The sequence below is a fragment of the Arvicola amphibius genome, chromosome 5 (genome assembly GCF_903992535.2).
Source record: "Arvicola amphibius chromosome 5, mArvAmp1.2, whole genome shotgun sequence".
NCBI classification, from domain to species: domain Eukaryota; kingdom Metazoa; phylum Chordata; class Mammalia; order Rodentia; family Cricetidae; genus Arvicola; species Arvicola amphibius.
The window spans coordinates 88,569,949-88,582,071 of record NC_052051.1 but is presented as its reverse complement, the minus strand read 5'-3'; the positions used below and the strand labels follow the sequence as shown (position 1 = coordinate 88,582,071).

The window sequence follows — 12,123 nt, the reverse complement described above, 5'->3', positions numbered from 1 at the left end:
TGACAGCCTATCTGCAGGGCTGTGTGACCACCTCAAGTGGGGCCTATGGCTTCAGAGCCTGACTGCCATACCAAATAGACAGAATACTGTATACATAATAAATAAATAAATAAATAAATATTTTTTAAAAAAAGAAATATGGGCCTACAGGGTCATGGAGTCAGTCTTTGGGTAGCAGCTTTCAAGCCTAGTTGGCCAGTTCTTGCCATACCCTCTCCAGCAAAACAGAAGTGTTCAGGCCAAATCTGCCCCAGATGAGTAAATACAACTTGTCTAGAAAAGCTGCAATGATTGATCTAGCACTGATCAGATCAGTGTCATCAGATGACATTTATCTCATGAGCAGCTAAAAAAATCCAGAGAAGAATGAAGACTCAGGGTCAGTGAGATGGCTCAGTGGCTCAGTGGCACCTGCTGTCCAGCCTGACAACTTAAGTTCAATCCCCAGGACTCACATTGTAAAGGGTGAGAACCAACTCCCCTAATTTGGCCTCCATAAAAGCATGCTATGGTAAATGCACACCCATAGATGATGTGCATATATGTGTGTGTGTGTGTGTGTGTGTGTGTGTCTGTGTGTGTGTGTGTGTGTGTAAACAAAAACAACCATTCAATCCAGCATGAACATTTGAGAAGCAGAACCAAGTTTCAGCCTGGCAGATGGTCCCCTCTCTCCTTCTGGAGAGCTCATCAATCACTGATGTCAAGGTATATAACTTACAGACAACACAGGAGGGAGTTTCTGGGAGTTCCCTTTGGTGTTAAACACTTCCACTCCACCCCCATCTGATGAAGGAGAAACTGTAGTCTAGGGAGGTGATGCAGTTTCCCCAGAACAAGAAATTTAGAGGATTTAGGGCGCAGTTGCTAAAGGAAGGCAATAGGTCAGCATAGGCCACATCTGCCTGAGAGAACACAGAAACGTGACACTCGCTTTCTCAACTTAGCACGTTCCTTCTTCCAGTTATTTTACCAGCACAGGGACGACTTCTTCTGATGTGTGTTTCCTTATTCAGTGACCAGAGGTCACTGCTCTCCAGGGGCTGGCAGTAGCCCTGCACCATCATCCTGGGAGAAGGCACAAAGGGAGACACAATGAGCACTGAGAGTGCCGTGGGGCTCCCGTCATACACCTGCTGTCACTGTTCAGCCGTGACTGGGGAAACCTGAGGATGAGCGGATATGAAGGCATATTAACTAATTATGGGTAAGTCTACTAGGTCTTTTAGGGAAAGGGGCCCATCTTGACAGACAGGTAAACAGTGTGAAAGAAAGAAGTACTTGGTTTTTTTAAATATTGTTCTGCTTTGCAAATTCTAATTTTAATTATTTTATTTTCAAACAGGGCCTCGCGTAGCCCAGACTGGCCCCAACCTTTCTATGTAGCCAAGGATGACCTTCGACATGTTTTTCTTGCTTACTATGAAAATATTGGCAAATTCTAGGTGTTTTATTGTTGTTGATCATGTATATTTTTCTTATGTGTTGGGGAACATTGTCCTAAAAAAAAAAGATAGCAGGGGTCATTGCCCTAAGGATGTTTGCAGAGAACCCGCCGCACATCCCAACTATCTTGAGAACTATTTGTTTACGGAACCCGCCCCATATTCCAACTATCTTGAAAAATGTTAATGGAATCACATGTTTCGGCTTACACCAGGGGTGCTGACTGATGACCTTTGCTACCCTGGCAAAAGTTCCTTCCTACCCCTACCCCCACCCCAAGCCAAGTTCCTCATTCAAGGGCTATATAAGCCACAACCATTACCCCAATAAAGGAAGACCTTGACAATAGAATCTTTTTTATATAATATTGGGGAGTTTTTTTCTTTTTTTTCTCATTTTTTTATTAAAAATTTCCATCTCCTCCCCTCCTCCTCCCCCTTCCCTCACCTCCCTTCCACACATACCCCCACTCCCTCCCTCTCCAAGACAAAGAGCCATCAGGGTTCCCTTCACTATGTTAAGTCCAATGTCCTCCCAACTCCCCCTAAATCCAGGAAGGTGAGCAACCAAACTGACAAGGCTCACAGTGAGCCCGTCCATGCTGTAGCGTCAACCACATTCAGAGAGTCCGGTTTGGTCCCCTGTTCCATCAGTCCCATTCCAACTGGACTTGGTGGTCTCCCGTTAGATCTGTCCCACCGTCTCAATGGATGAACGCACCCCTCACGGTCCTGACTTCCTTGCTCATGATCTCCCTCTTTTGCTCCTCATCAGGACCTTGGGAGCTCAGTCCAGTGACAATAGAATCTTGCTTGGTCTCGTTTCTCTCTCCGGCCCATGTTCTTTCAGGTAGCATCTCTTCAGGAATAGCTGACCTGCTGGCGGGGTACACTTATGTATGTCCTATGATGTGCATATATGACTTTATTGTAAACTAGGGAACAATAATAATAATAACAGCAGTTACTACTCTGTATCCATGGGTCTGGAAAAGTTTTATCTCATGTTATTCCTCAAGCAGAAGAGCATTAGGGGTCATGCAGCATCTAGAGATGATACAGAATACAAGGCAGCTGTGGTTAAATAAATGTTACTCTGCTTTATATGGAATAGTGAGCAATCAGAAAGTGTACTAACTGTATGAAGTCTGGGTAGGGCTTCCGGTGGTCGACCAGAGATCAGACTCAGAGCAGTCTGACCTTTGGTGCTGCCTCCACCACTGCCGCTGTCTCCCCAGCCTTCTTATTTATTTTTTTTCCTTTTTTACATACTATTTCCAGTTCCCCCCTCCCTCCCCCCTATTCCCCACACCTTCTCTTCACCCCACCCCCAATCTGCTCCTCAGAGATGGTAAGTGGGGGAGTCAACAAATTGTGTCACATCACCACATTGAGACAGGACCAAGGCCCTCCTGCTCCTGTCTAGGCTGAGCAAGGTTTCTCTTCATTGGAAATGGGCTCCAAACAGCCAGTTAATGCATTAGAAGGGATTTGATAGCTCAGTCATAGGTCTTCGATAGCTTGGTTGGTAGAGCAGAGTACAGTAGTGGATGGACTGTGGCAATTCTTAGAGCCTTTCTGTTTTAACGGCTCCTATGGTTACACATCTTCATATATTCCTATGGATAGGTTCTTATCTGCATGTATTCCTATGGGTGCTCATTTGCATACATTCCCATGAACTGTCTCATTTGTGCATATTCATGAGGGTGTTCATTTGCATGTGTTCCTATGGGTGAGCGCTCGTTTGCATATTTCCATATGGCTTTCCTTGCGCATGTATTTGTATGGAAGGATGTTCATTTGCATACATTCATGTGGTTGACTGTTCATTTGTATATGTTCCTATTGGTGCTTGTTTGCATGTGCTTATGAGGATTAGTGTACATTTGCATGTATTAATGTTGATTGATATAGCTCATTTGCAGATATTCATCAAAGCAAGTGTGTCCTTGTGGAAAAGAGCATGTCCTGGGGGGGTGTCCTTGTGACAGGAAGTGTGTCCTTATTGGAGGGCGAGTATCCTGCCCTAGAAGGCCAGTACTTGAGGGAGAGGCAGTGTCCTTGTGGGAGGGGGACTTGACTTAGCATGAAGAGGCACGATTTGATAGAGGAGATGTGTCTTTGCAGGAGGCATGAACTTGTGGGAGAGAGCATATAATTGTGGGAAGTGTCCTTGTGGGTGGGATGCATGCTTCTTGGAGGGAGCATTTCCTTGTGGGATGAGACTTGTCCAGTGAGTGGGCTTGTCTGGGTAGTGAGCATGTCCTTCTTACAAGGAGCAAGTCATAGTGAGAGGGGCGTTGCTTGAGGGTGTGGGCATGACCTTGTGGGAGTGGGCCTGTCCTTTTCATAGGGCTGTGTCCTTATGAGAGGGGCCTGTCCTTGTGGTAGGAAGCATGTCCTTGAGAGATGAGTCGTGTCTTGTGAGAGTAGAATTGTTCTAGTGTAAGTGTGTGTGGCATGGTGCACTGTGGGAGGGGTGTGTCCTTGAGAGAGGGGTGTGTTCCTGTGAGAGGGGTCGTGTCTTTTGGGGAGGGGGCAGGCGCGCACTAAGAGGAGGCCTTTCCTTCAGGGAGGGACAATGTCACAGCAGGAGGTGTATTTTTGTTTGAAGGGGTGTGTCCCTGTGAGAAGGGGCTTGTGGTTGAGTGAGGACACCTGTCGCTGCAGGAGGCATGTCCTTTGGGCAATGGACGTGTCCTTGTGGGTTGGGAGTGTTCTTTATTGTGGGGCGTGTTGTTTGAGGGGCATGTCCTTTAGGTAGGGGGCCTGTTCTTGTGTATGGGGCATGAGATTGTGGTAAGGTGCGATGATGTCATCCCTGGCACAAACACGGCTGCCGCTGCCATGACGTCGGTTTGTCTCATATGAGAGCATGGGGAAGTCTAGGATATTGAGGAAGAGCAGAGAGGCGCCCCACCCCCCGCGGTCGTGACACTCACTTCAATCGTTTGAGTAGTCCTGCTCGGCCTCGATAGGCCTCGTGATGTCTTAGGACTCCCTCTCCCAAGGACCTTCCGGGATTGGCGTTTCCGGCTCCTAATGGAGCCATTTCAGCTTCCAAATGAAAGTGTTTCCGCCACCACGACTACTGTTTCCGGCTCCTGTGGTTGCTACGGCGGAAGTCACAGAAGCAATTCGGTGGTTGGCTAGAGATCCGACGGAGATCGACGACTTCCGGTGTCACAGCCGCCGCAGTCAGGGACGTCGTGTGTGGGGGCAGGCCCTCGGTGGCGAGGTCGTGGCGTACAAGTAAAGATGGTTGTTAGGGGAGAGTATATGTAGCAGGATGTAACAGCTAGTTGGTACCATTTGTGTGTGTCTGGAGAGGCAATGTCAGGCAGTCCGAATGCTGGCGAGGCTGTTTTAGCACAGCAGCTGGAAGGGGCATATCTGTAGGATCTTGACTCCTACTGCTGTGTCATTGGTGGGGAGGCATCCTGAACTGACACCTTGTAATGTATGTGAACATAAATATATGAGTGTGGGGGTAAGGAATACCGTCAGATAAGGCCTAATATCTAAATGTATATGTGGTATGTGGGATGTCCAGCACAACCTGGTGCCTTGAAGTCATTGTTAGGCAACAGGAGGATGGATGGTGGGTTCTGCGTGGGTTGATATCTAGCAGTGTATGTGGAGCAGGTGTTATTCCCCAATCCACGAAGTCCCCGCAAAAGCCAACAAGGAGACCGAGCCCCATGTGTAAAAGCAAAGAGCCTTTATTTCAAGCAAGTTTGCAAACTCGGTCTCGGTCTCTTCGCATGTCCAGCATATTGGAATAATCGGAGAACCCCGAGCTCACTTAGAATGGGGTTTTATAGTAGAAAAGGTGGGGGTAAGGAGTTTCTGAGGTTTAGGACCCCTGATTAACTGACATTTGTCTAGGGGTGTCCTGGTTGGAATGTTGGCTGAGTCCTACTCTGACAGGTGATAATGGTTAGAAGTAAAGAACTTCCTTTGGGTGACCTGCCCTTACTTAGCTTATCATGGCTGGCTCCCACAGCAGGGATGGGGAGTGTGCAACTCTAGGCATTCTGGGCCCCAGAAGCAGCTGCATGGAGACTCAGCAGCTCTAACAAGTCCTATACTTCTGCTACCTTCAACATCCTCCTTCTAGTGGGCTGGAAGTGAACCCCCAGCATTGGACAGTGTTCATTCTGCTGCTTTCCCACATCTTCATGCAGTAACCTTGGGGTCACACAAGTGTAAGAGTGCTGAGAAGAACACATCTGCTTGTCATCCTGGACACTCCCTCCTGCTGCCTAGCACTGAACCACCATCTTGGCCTAGAACAGGGGTTTGTTGTCTCCCATGGAGATAGCGCCAGGTTTCCACTAGAAGTCCTAGGATGTGGACTCTTTTAGCCATGCTCCAGCTTCTGTTTGGTTTTTGTTTGCTTGTTTTTTGTTAATGTTTTGTTTTGTTTTTGCTGATGGATGCAGAGCTTATGTCCACAGTTCATCTTCTCTGTGTTGTTTCTGATCTCCTTTTTTATGAGGCAGAAACTTACGAAGGTCTCTTCGGTAACTGTTACATGAACATTGTAGTGTTTGGATCTGGGGTCACCTGTAATATTGAGACTGTGTTCAGTTTTCTAATGGGTTCCTTATGGTTTCCTTTTCCATACTTGTCCTGCAGCCCCTACTGAACAGACCATTTTTCTACCTTGATTTCCCTGGGATGCCTGTGACAAAATAAGCTGATGTGATGTAGGTGAGTCTGTTGCTGGTATAATGGAAAAATTAAGCAGAAACGCTGCAGGTCCCCAAGCGGTGGAAGCGGGCCATGTGGCAGCAGGCAGCGGGCTCTGAGAGCAGCCAGTCCCAGGCAGGGATGGCTGCAGGTCCCCAAGTCATGGCTGGTCCAGGGCAGGGAGACACGCGGTGGCAGGCAAAAGACAGAGACATGGATAGGCACGCCATGCAGAGTGAGGTTGGATATTTATTCAGTGGGTTATAGAGGGGGAAGGGAGAAGGGGAGAAGAGCAGAGAGGGGGAAGACAGAAAGGGGGAAGGGGAGAAGTGCGGAGAGGCAGAAGCTGCCTCTTTGAGAGGGAGATGGAAAAGGGGGAGAACTCAAGCTGTAAGCTGAAGATCAGCCTGTCTCAGCAGACCAGGGTGGGGGTGGGGGGGGGCGCATGGCTTGTCTCTTAAAGAGACAGAACAGATCATTACAACTGGGGTTTGTGTTGGATTGGATATGTCCAGACTCAATTACTTCCCTATTGGACTTTCTCGATCTCTGATGCTTTGTGGGAAGAAGTGCTTGGGCCAGAATTGCAGGGTCTAGAGGAATTTTCTGCCCTCTGCCATCTGTTCTAGGATTAGACTCAGTTGGTTTCTACATTTGGTGTTAGGGCATCATTTTATTGAGTCTATCTGTGAAAAAAAATTGTTCCATAACAACAGTGACTGCTGCTGAGGAGCAGGGGTATCTGAGAGTTCCTTTGTTCCTTTGGATTCTTCTCAGACATTCTAAAGTCTTCTGAATGCCAACTAGAGTAAATTCTGTTGGAATTCTCCCTCTGTACCTCAGTATTTGTTTGTACGTTGTCTCTATCCAATACCAGTGAGATACAAGTGCACCATTTTCATGATTATTGGTGGCCTGGGAAAGAGGGTCCCTGGACCTTCTCAGGCAATTCAGTCTAGAAGCTATGCAGAGATGCACATTCACATCCCAAGGCTCTGCTGAGGCACTTTATCTGCTCAAGTAGGTTTCCTGGGTCGTCTGTGAGGACAGAGAGGCTTGGGGACTTTTCTGCACTGTGAAAATGTACACAACAATGAAGTAGGGAAGGGATTCCACAATAACACATCCACTGGGAGGCTTTCACAAGGGAATCTTCCTGTTGTCCCCAGAACTTGCTAAGAACTGGTGGCGGTGGTCTGCAGTTGGGTGTTGGAACATAAACCATTTGATTGCCCTACACAACATGTTCTGAAGTTGTGTGGAGCCTCTGAGCTGCTCTAAAACTCAGGAAGTGACCTGCTAGTTTGCCAGAGAATGAGGAGGCTAGAAGTGCTCTCCTCCATCATTGGCATTAGTGCTGAGTATGCATGTCCTCAGGTCAGGAATTCCCGGGGTATATATTTCAGGGTGTGGCCTGGCACCTATAAAAGAAAGAGTTATTATTGACCAATGAAGAGAGTTTCTTCTGTAAACCCCAAGCACAAGACCTTGGCAGGTTTACTTTTTTCTTTCTTTTTTCTTTCTCTTTCTTTCTTTCTTTCTTTCTTCCTTCCTTCCTTCCTTCCTTTTTTTTTTTTTTTTTTTTTTTTTGTTTTTTGATATACCAGTCCTAGAATTAACTCTTGTAGACCAGGCTCGAAATCACCGAGATCTGACTGCTTCTACCTCCTGAGTGCTGGGATTAAAGGCATTTGCCACCACCACCCAGAAAGGCAGGTTTACTTTTAGTGGTCAGGGGCTGATGAGGCAGGAATAATGCCCATTGTCTTCCAACAATCATTAGGGTCCTTCTTCAGGACCCTCTGACTGCAGGGAATGATTTCTCATGACTGTCCTACTTTGCAGAAATCCGGCTCTGGGAACAAAGAAGGAAATGCAGTTTCCCACCAACATGTTGAAACATAGCACTCTACTTCCTGCACACCATGTCACAGTTGGTCACACCAGAAAAGTTATCTCAACATCTTTTTGAATCCATGCCTCTGTTGTCTCTCATTATACTTTTGCTCCTATGCATAATGAGCTCAGTGATTATTTTCCTTGGAACTGAAAAAAGGCTGACTTTGGCAGCCTCATGCTTATTTGTCTGCATGCCAGTATCAGGAATAAACCAGATCACAGAAACATCTCTTATACATACATCAGGAGTAAGCTTAGTGGTCTCAGTGCTGCCTTCACTGAATGCCTCACTTCGCATTCAACCCTTATGAGTGGCCACTCTTCATTGCAGAGAGCAGTGATCTGCACCCAAGGGTTTCTGTGGCATAATGTCCCCCACTAGCCTGGCACCAGAGGGATAGCAAGCAACCTCCACTAGCCATGAAACCCCACTGGGTTATACCTGGTCTAGCTCTGGAGTTTTCACCCAGCTCCTCATCCTTCCTTTGTGCTGCAAAAACCTTTTGTTGCCCTATGTGAATCTTGTCTGAGAGTTTCCCATGGATACAAAGCCTGTGCAAAACTTACTTTAGAGGAATCGCAGAAAACCATGGTACCTTATGAATCAGGTATTTGTACCTGGCATTGTATTGTCTAAAATGTCATTGAGTTTATTTTGAGATATGGAAATTTACTAGCTAAAGTGTAAATACAGGGAAAAGATGCCAAGAGGCAAAGGGAAAGTACTTGAGGTCACGGAGCTGGAGCCCCCTCTGCAGCCACAGAGGCCAAGTTCATTCTGATATGTCTCCAAGTCCATATTTCACACAGAAACAAAAGCAAAGCTGCTTCTCCAAAGCAATACATCTCTTAAGTTACATTTTACAAATATATTTATTGACTTCTGTTTTAAAGCTAAGACATTTTTAAAATATTTAAGTTGGTATGTTTATCAGCGTCTCTTAATCTGATATTTGATCAGCATCTCTTTTAATCTCTTGTCCTTTGTTTTTTAGCAACCAAAAAATTTAAAATCAACACAATACTATACAGGATCCATATTCCCTGTGAATTTTTTATCCGTGTGTGACTTTTTTTATATTATTTTTACTGTCTCTTTAAAGAGTTTGTTTTATTTTTTAAAAACTGTTTCTATAACTGCCTATACCCATTTTCTTTCTTAAGTCTACATACATTTTTTTAAACACATTGTTCAAAGGTTTAGAGGTTTAGAGGTTTCTTTTTGTCTGAATCTGTCTTTATTGTCTAGCTGTAATCATTTTATTTATTTTTTATTTTTTTATTGAACTATATATTTTCTCCACTCACCTCCCTTCCTCACCTCTTCCCTTCTACCCTCTCCCATGGTCCCCACATTCCCAATTTACAAAGGAGATCTTGTCTTTTTCTACTTCCTATGTAGATTAGATTTTTTGATAACTATTTTAAACTGGCAAGTGGACGTGGCTAGGACCAAAGCACAGATTTTGGCTGTTGGCTCTACTCCATTCGGCTTTCCAACATGGTGAAACTACAATCATCACTAATTCTGGGTGTTAAGAATATTTTCTAACACGAGCTCTCTGCCTACGCAAAAATCCCAACCAAGCCAAATCAAAGCAAACCAAATTAAAAAATATTCAGATTTAATTGGACTACTGTGCTCTCGGAAACTGAAAAGCTGCAAAGCAACTGGCGGGGGGGGGGGGGGGGGGGGGGGGGGGGGGGGCGGGCCTGTTTATTTTGGAGGGAGCAGTTTAAATAGCCTGAGGGAGTGGTCTTGACCTTTTCTGAAGAGGGGTCAAGGTGCAAGGGGCACATGGGCGGGGCCTCCAAAGATGGAGGCCAGAGACTGGGATTTACACTGGGAGCCATGCTCACTGGCCCAATTCTAAGAGTCTGTGGGTCAATGCTACCAACAACAACTTATAGCACACTGCCCATAAATCTTTTTTCTGTATGAATAAAAACTAAATCCACTATGCAGTGCACTGTATAGCTTGGAGATGCCTCTGTATAGTGTGACAGGAATCCAACATGCTATGCTCGAATCCTTTTAAAAAAAAAAAAAACTTTTCAGGTCTTATGTAGAAACTCGAGAGTCCAACATTGGCACGCCAAATGTAGCCAGAAACTTTTTTGTGTCTCGCCTGGTCCTAGTGGACCACTTCTCCCCACCCACCTCTGCCACCACCAGTGTTGTTTCCACCCAGGCCCACAGCCATTTAGAAAATAACCAATATTATTTGTAATATTAATTATAAACTGACCTATTATCTCAGGCTTATTAACTCGCTCTTACAACTTAAATCAACCCATTTCCATCCTATATTTTACCACAAGGCTCGTGACTTGTTACCTCACATCTTGCTTCCCTGATTGCTGGTGTCTTCTTGACTTGGCCTCCTTTCTCCCTGTATCTCTGCTTGGATTTCCCATCTATTCTGTATTCTGCATTCTGCCTGACTATTGGCCAAATCAGCTTCTTTATTAACCAATGGTAATAAAGCATATTCACATCATCCAGAAGGACAGCCCACATCATTGTTCTTTTTAGGGGAGGTCACAAGGGCAGGGGGTAGACATTAAAGGACTGGGAAGTGTGTGTGATTAGGGTGTGTATGATGTGAAATTCTCAAAGCATAAAAAAATACTGTTTTGAAAAAATAATTTTGCCTTTTAGGACTCCACTCTGGAGAACATGAAGTCAAAGGAAACAGGAATAGCCAGTTCAGAGAAACCCCTGTGGAAAACTGGAGGGGAATAGGAAAGGAGAGTGCCAGAGAGACAAGCGCATGGCACGTGTTTGCAGACAGAGCAAGAATGACCTGAGCTCTGTGGCCTAAGAAACCCACTGCAGACACTGGGCACAGGATCAGTGTCCATCCCTTTAGTTCATCCCTTATTGCTTGTTGAGTATCAGCTGTGTGCCAGGGTCTTTCCCAGATGCAAGATGCTCAGACTCCTTCCTGACCCCTGTTCTGCTCCACCCTCACATGTTTATACCCCAAGGATTTTGTCCTTAGCTGCCTCAGCAGTCTGTTCAGATTCTGCTGTCTAGAACACAGACAAGCACAGCCAGCTTTCTACTAACTGACATCTGTCGCACTATCCACAGGGACCTTAGGCCAACAACTCAAATCCTGACTTTTCTACTCACGTTCACACTGTAATATCTTCCTGTCACCAGATTCAGACATTTGGAATCACTTCGACTTTTCTCTCCCAGGAAATCCAGTTGCCAACCCAAACGAACCACAAAAATGCTTTACATCTACGTCATACATGTAAGGACCTAAGTGAATCAAAGGCTTCACTGCTAAGAAGTAGCCATGATACTTTGAAACAAAGGCTTAGAGTTGAGTGTAGAACACAGTTGTAATCTCAGTACTTGGGAAGCTGAGGCAGGAGGATCACAAGTTTGAGGGCAGCCTGAGCTATGCAGTAAGACCACATCTTTAAAGGAAAATGAGCTTTTTCTTAAGTTTGGGCTCTATCATCATGACTCTGGTGAATGTATTTTATTGTTTCTCAGGCTCCATGACAACAGGGTAAAATCCTTCAACGGTTTGATAATTGTTGCTTCTCCCAATAACCTACAGAGAAATAAATTCTTTTCTCAATTATGTAGTGACATGAGTCTTACCATCTGTTCCATGATTCTGTGAGCATTGAAAATTCAAATTAAACAGTGTAAACAGACACATATATCACATGACTTGGAAATTTATCCTGGGTAGCCATTGGGGGTGTGGGTCTTGGCTTGGAGGAAGTAGGTGAGCCTTGAAGGTTACACTACTCCCGGCTCTAGACTGTTCTTTCTGCCTCCTGATTGGGGCCATAGGAACAAGTACAATGCTTGTTCTCTCTGATAAGGACAAAGCGTTCTAGCCTCCATGTCCTTCTCATTATGGTGGACTGCTATTAGCTTTTTCTGTCTTAGACTTATTGCCAAGTATCTTTGTTAAAATGATGAGAAAAGTAAGTCTGAGACAATCTCCAGTCCTTTTTTAATTAAAATATTTTTATTGTTTTTTTCTTTATGTGTATGAGTGTTTTGCCTACATGTGTGCCTATGCATTACTTATGTACCTTGAGTCCT

The 12,123-nt window shown here is 45.2% G+C and overlaps 1 pseudogene; it reads right to left on the bottom strand.

Annotated features, from left to right (window-relative positions):
- The window catches only part of LOC119815284, a 68,060-nt pseudogene extending 57,814 nt beyond the window's left edge, over window positions 1-10,246 (bottom strand).
- Window positions 10,247-12,123: the final 1,877 nt, after the last annotated feature.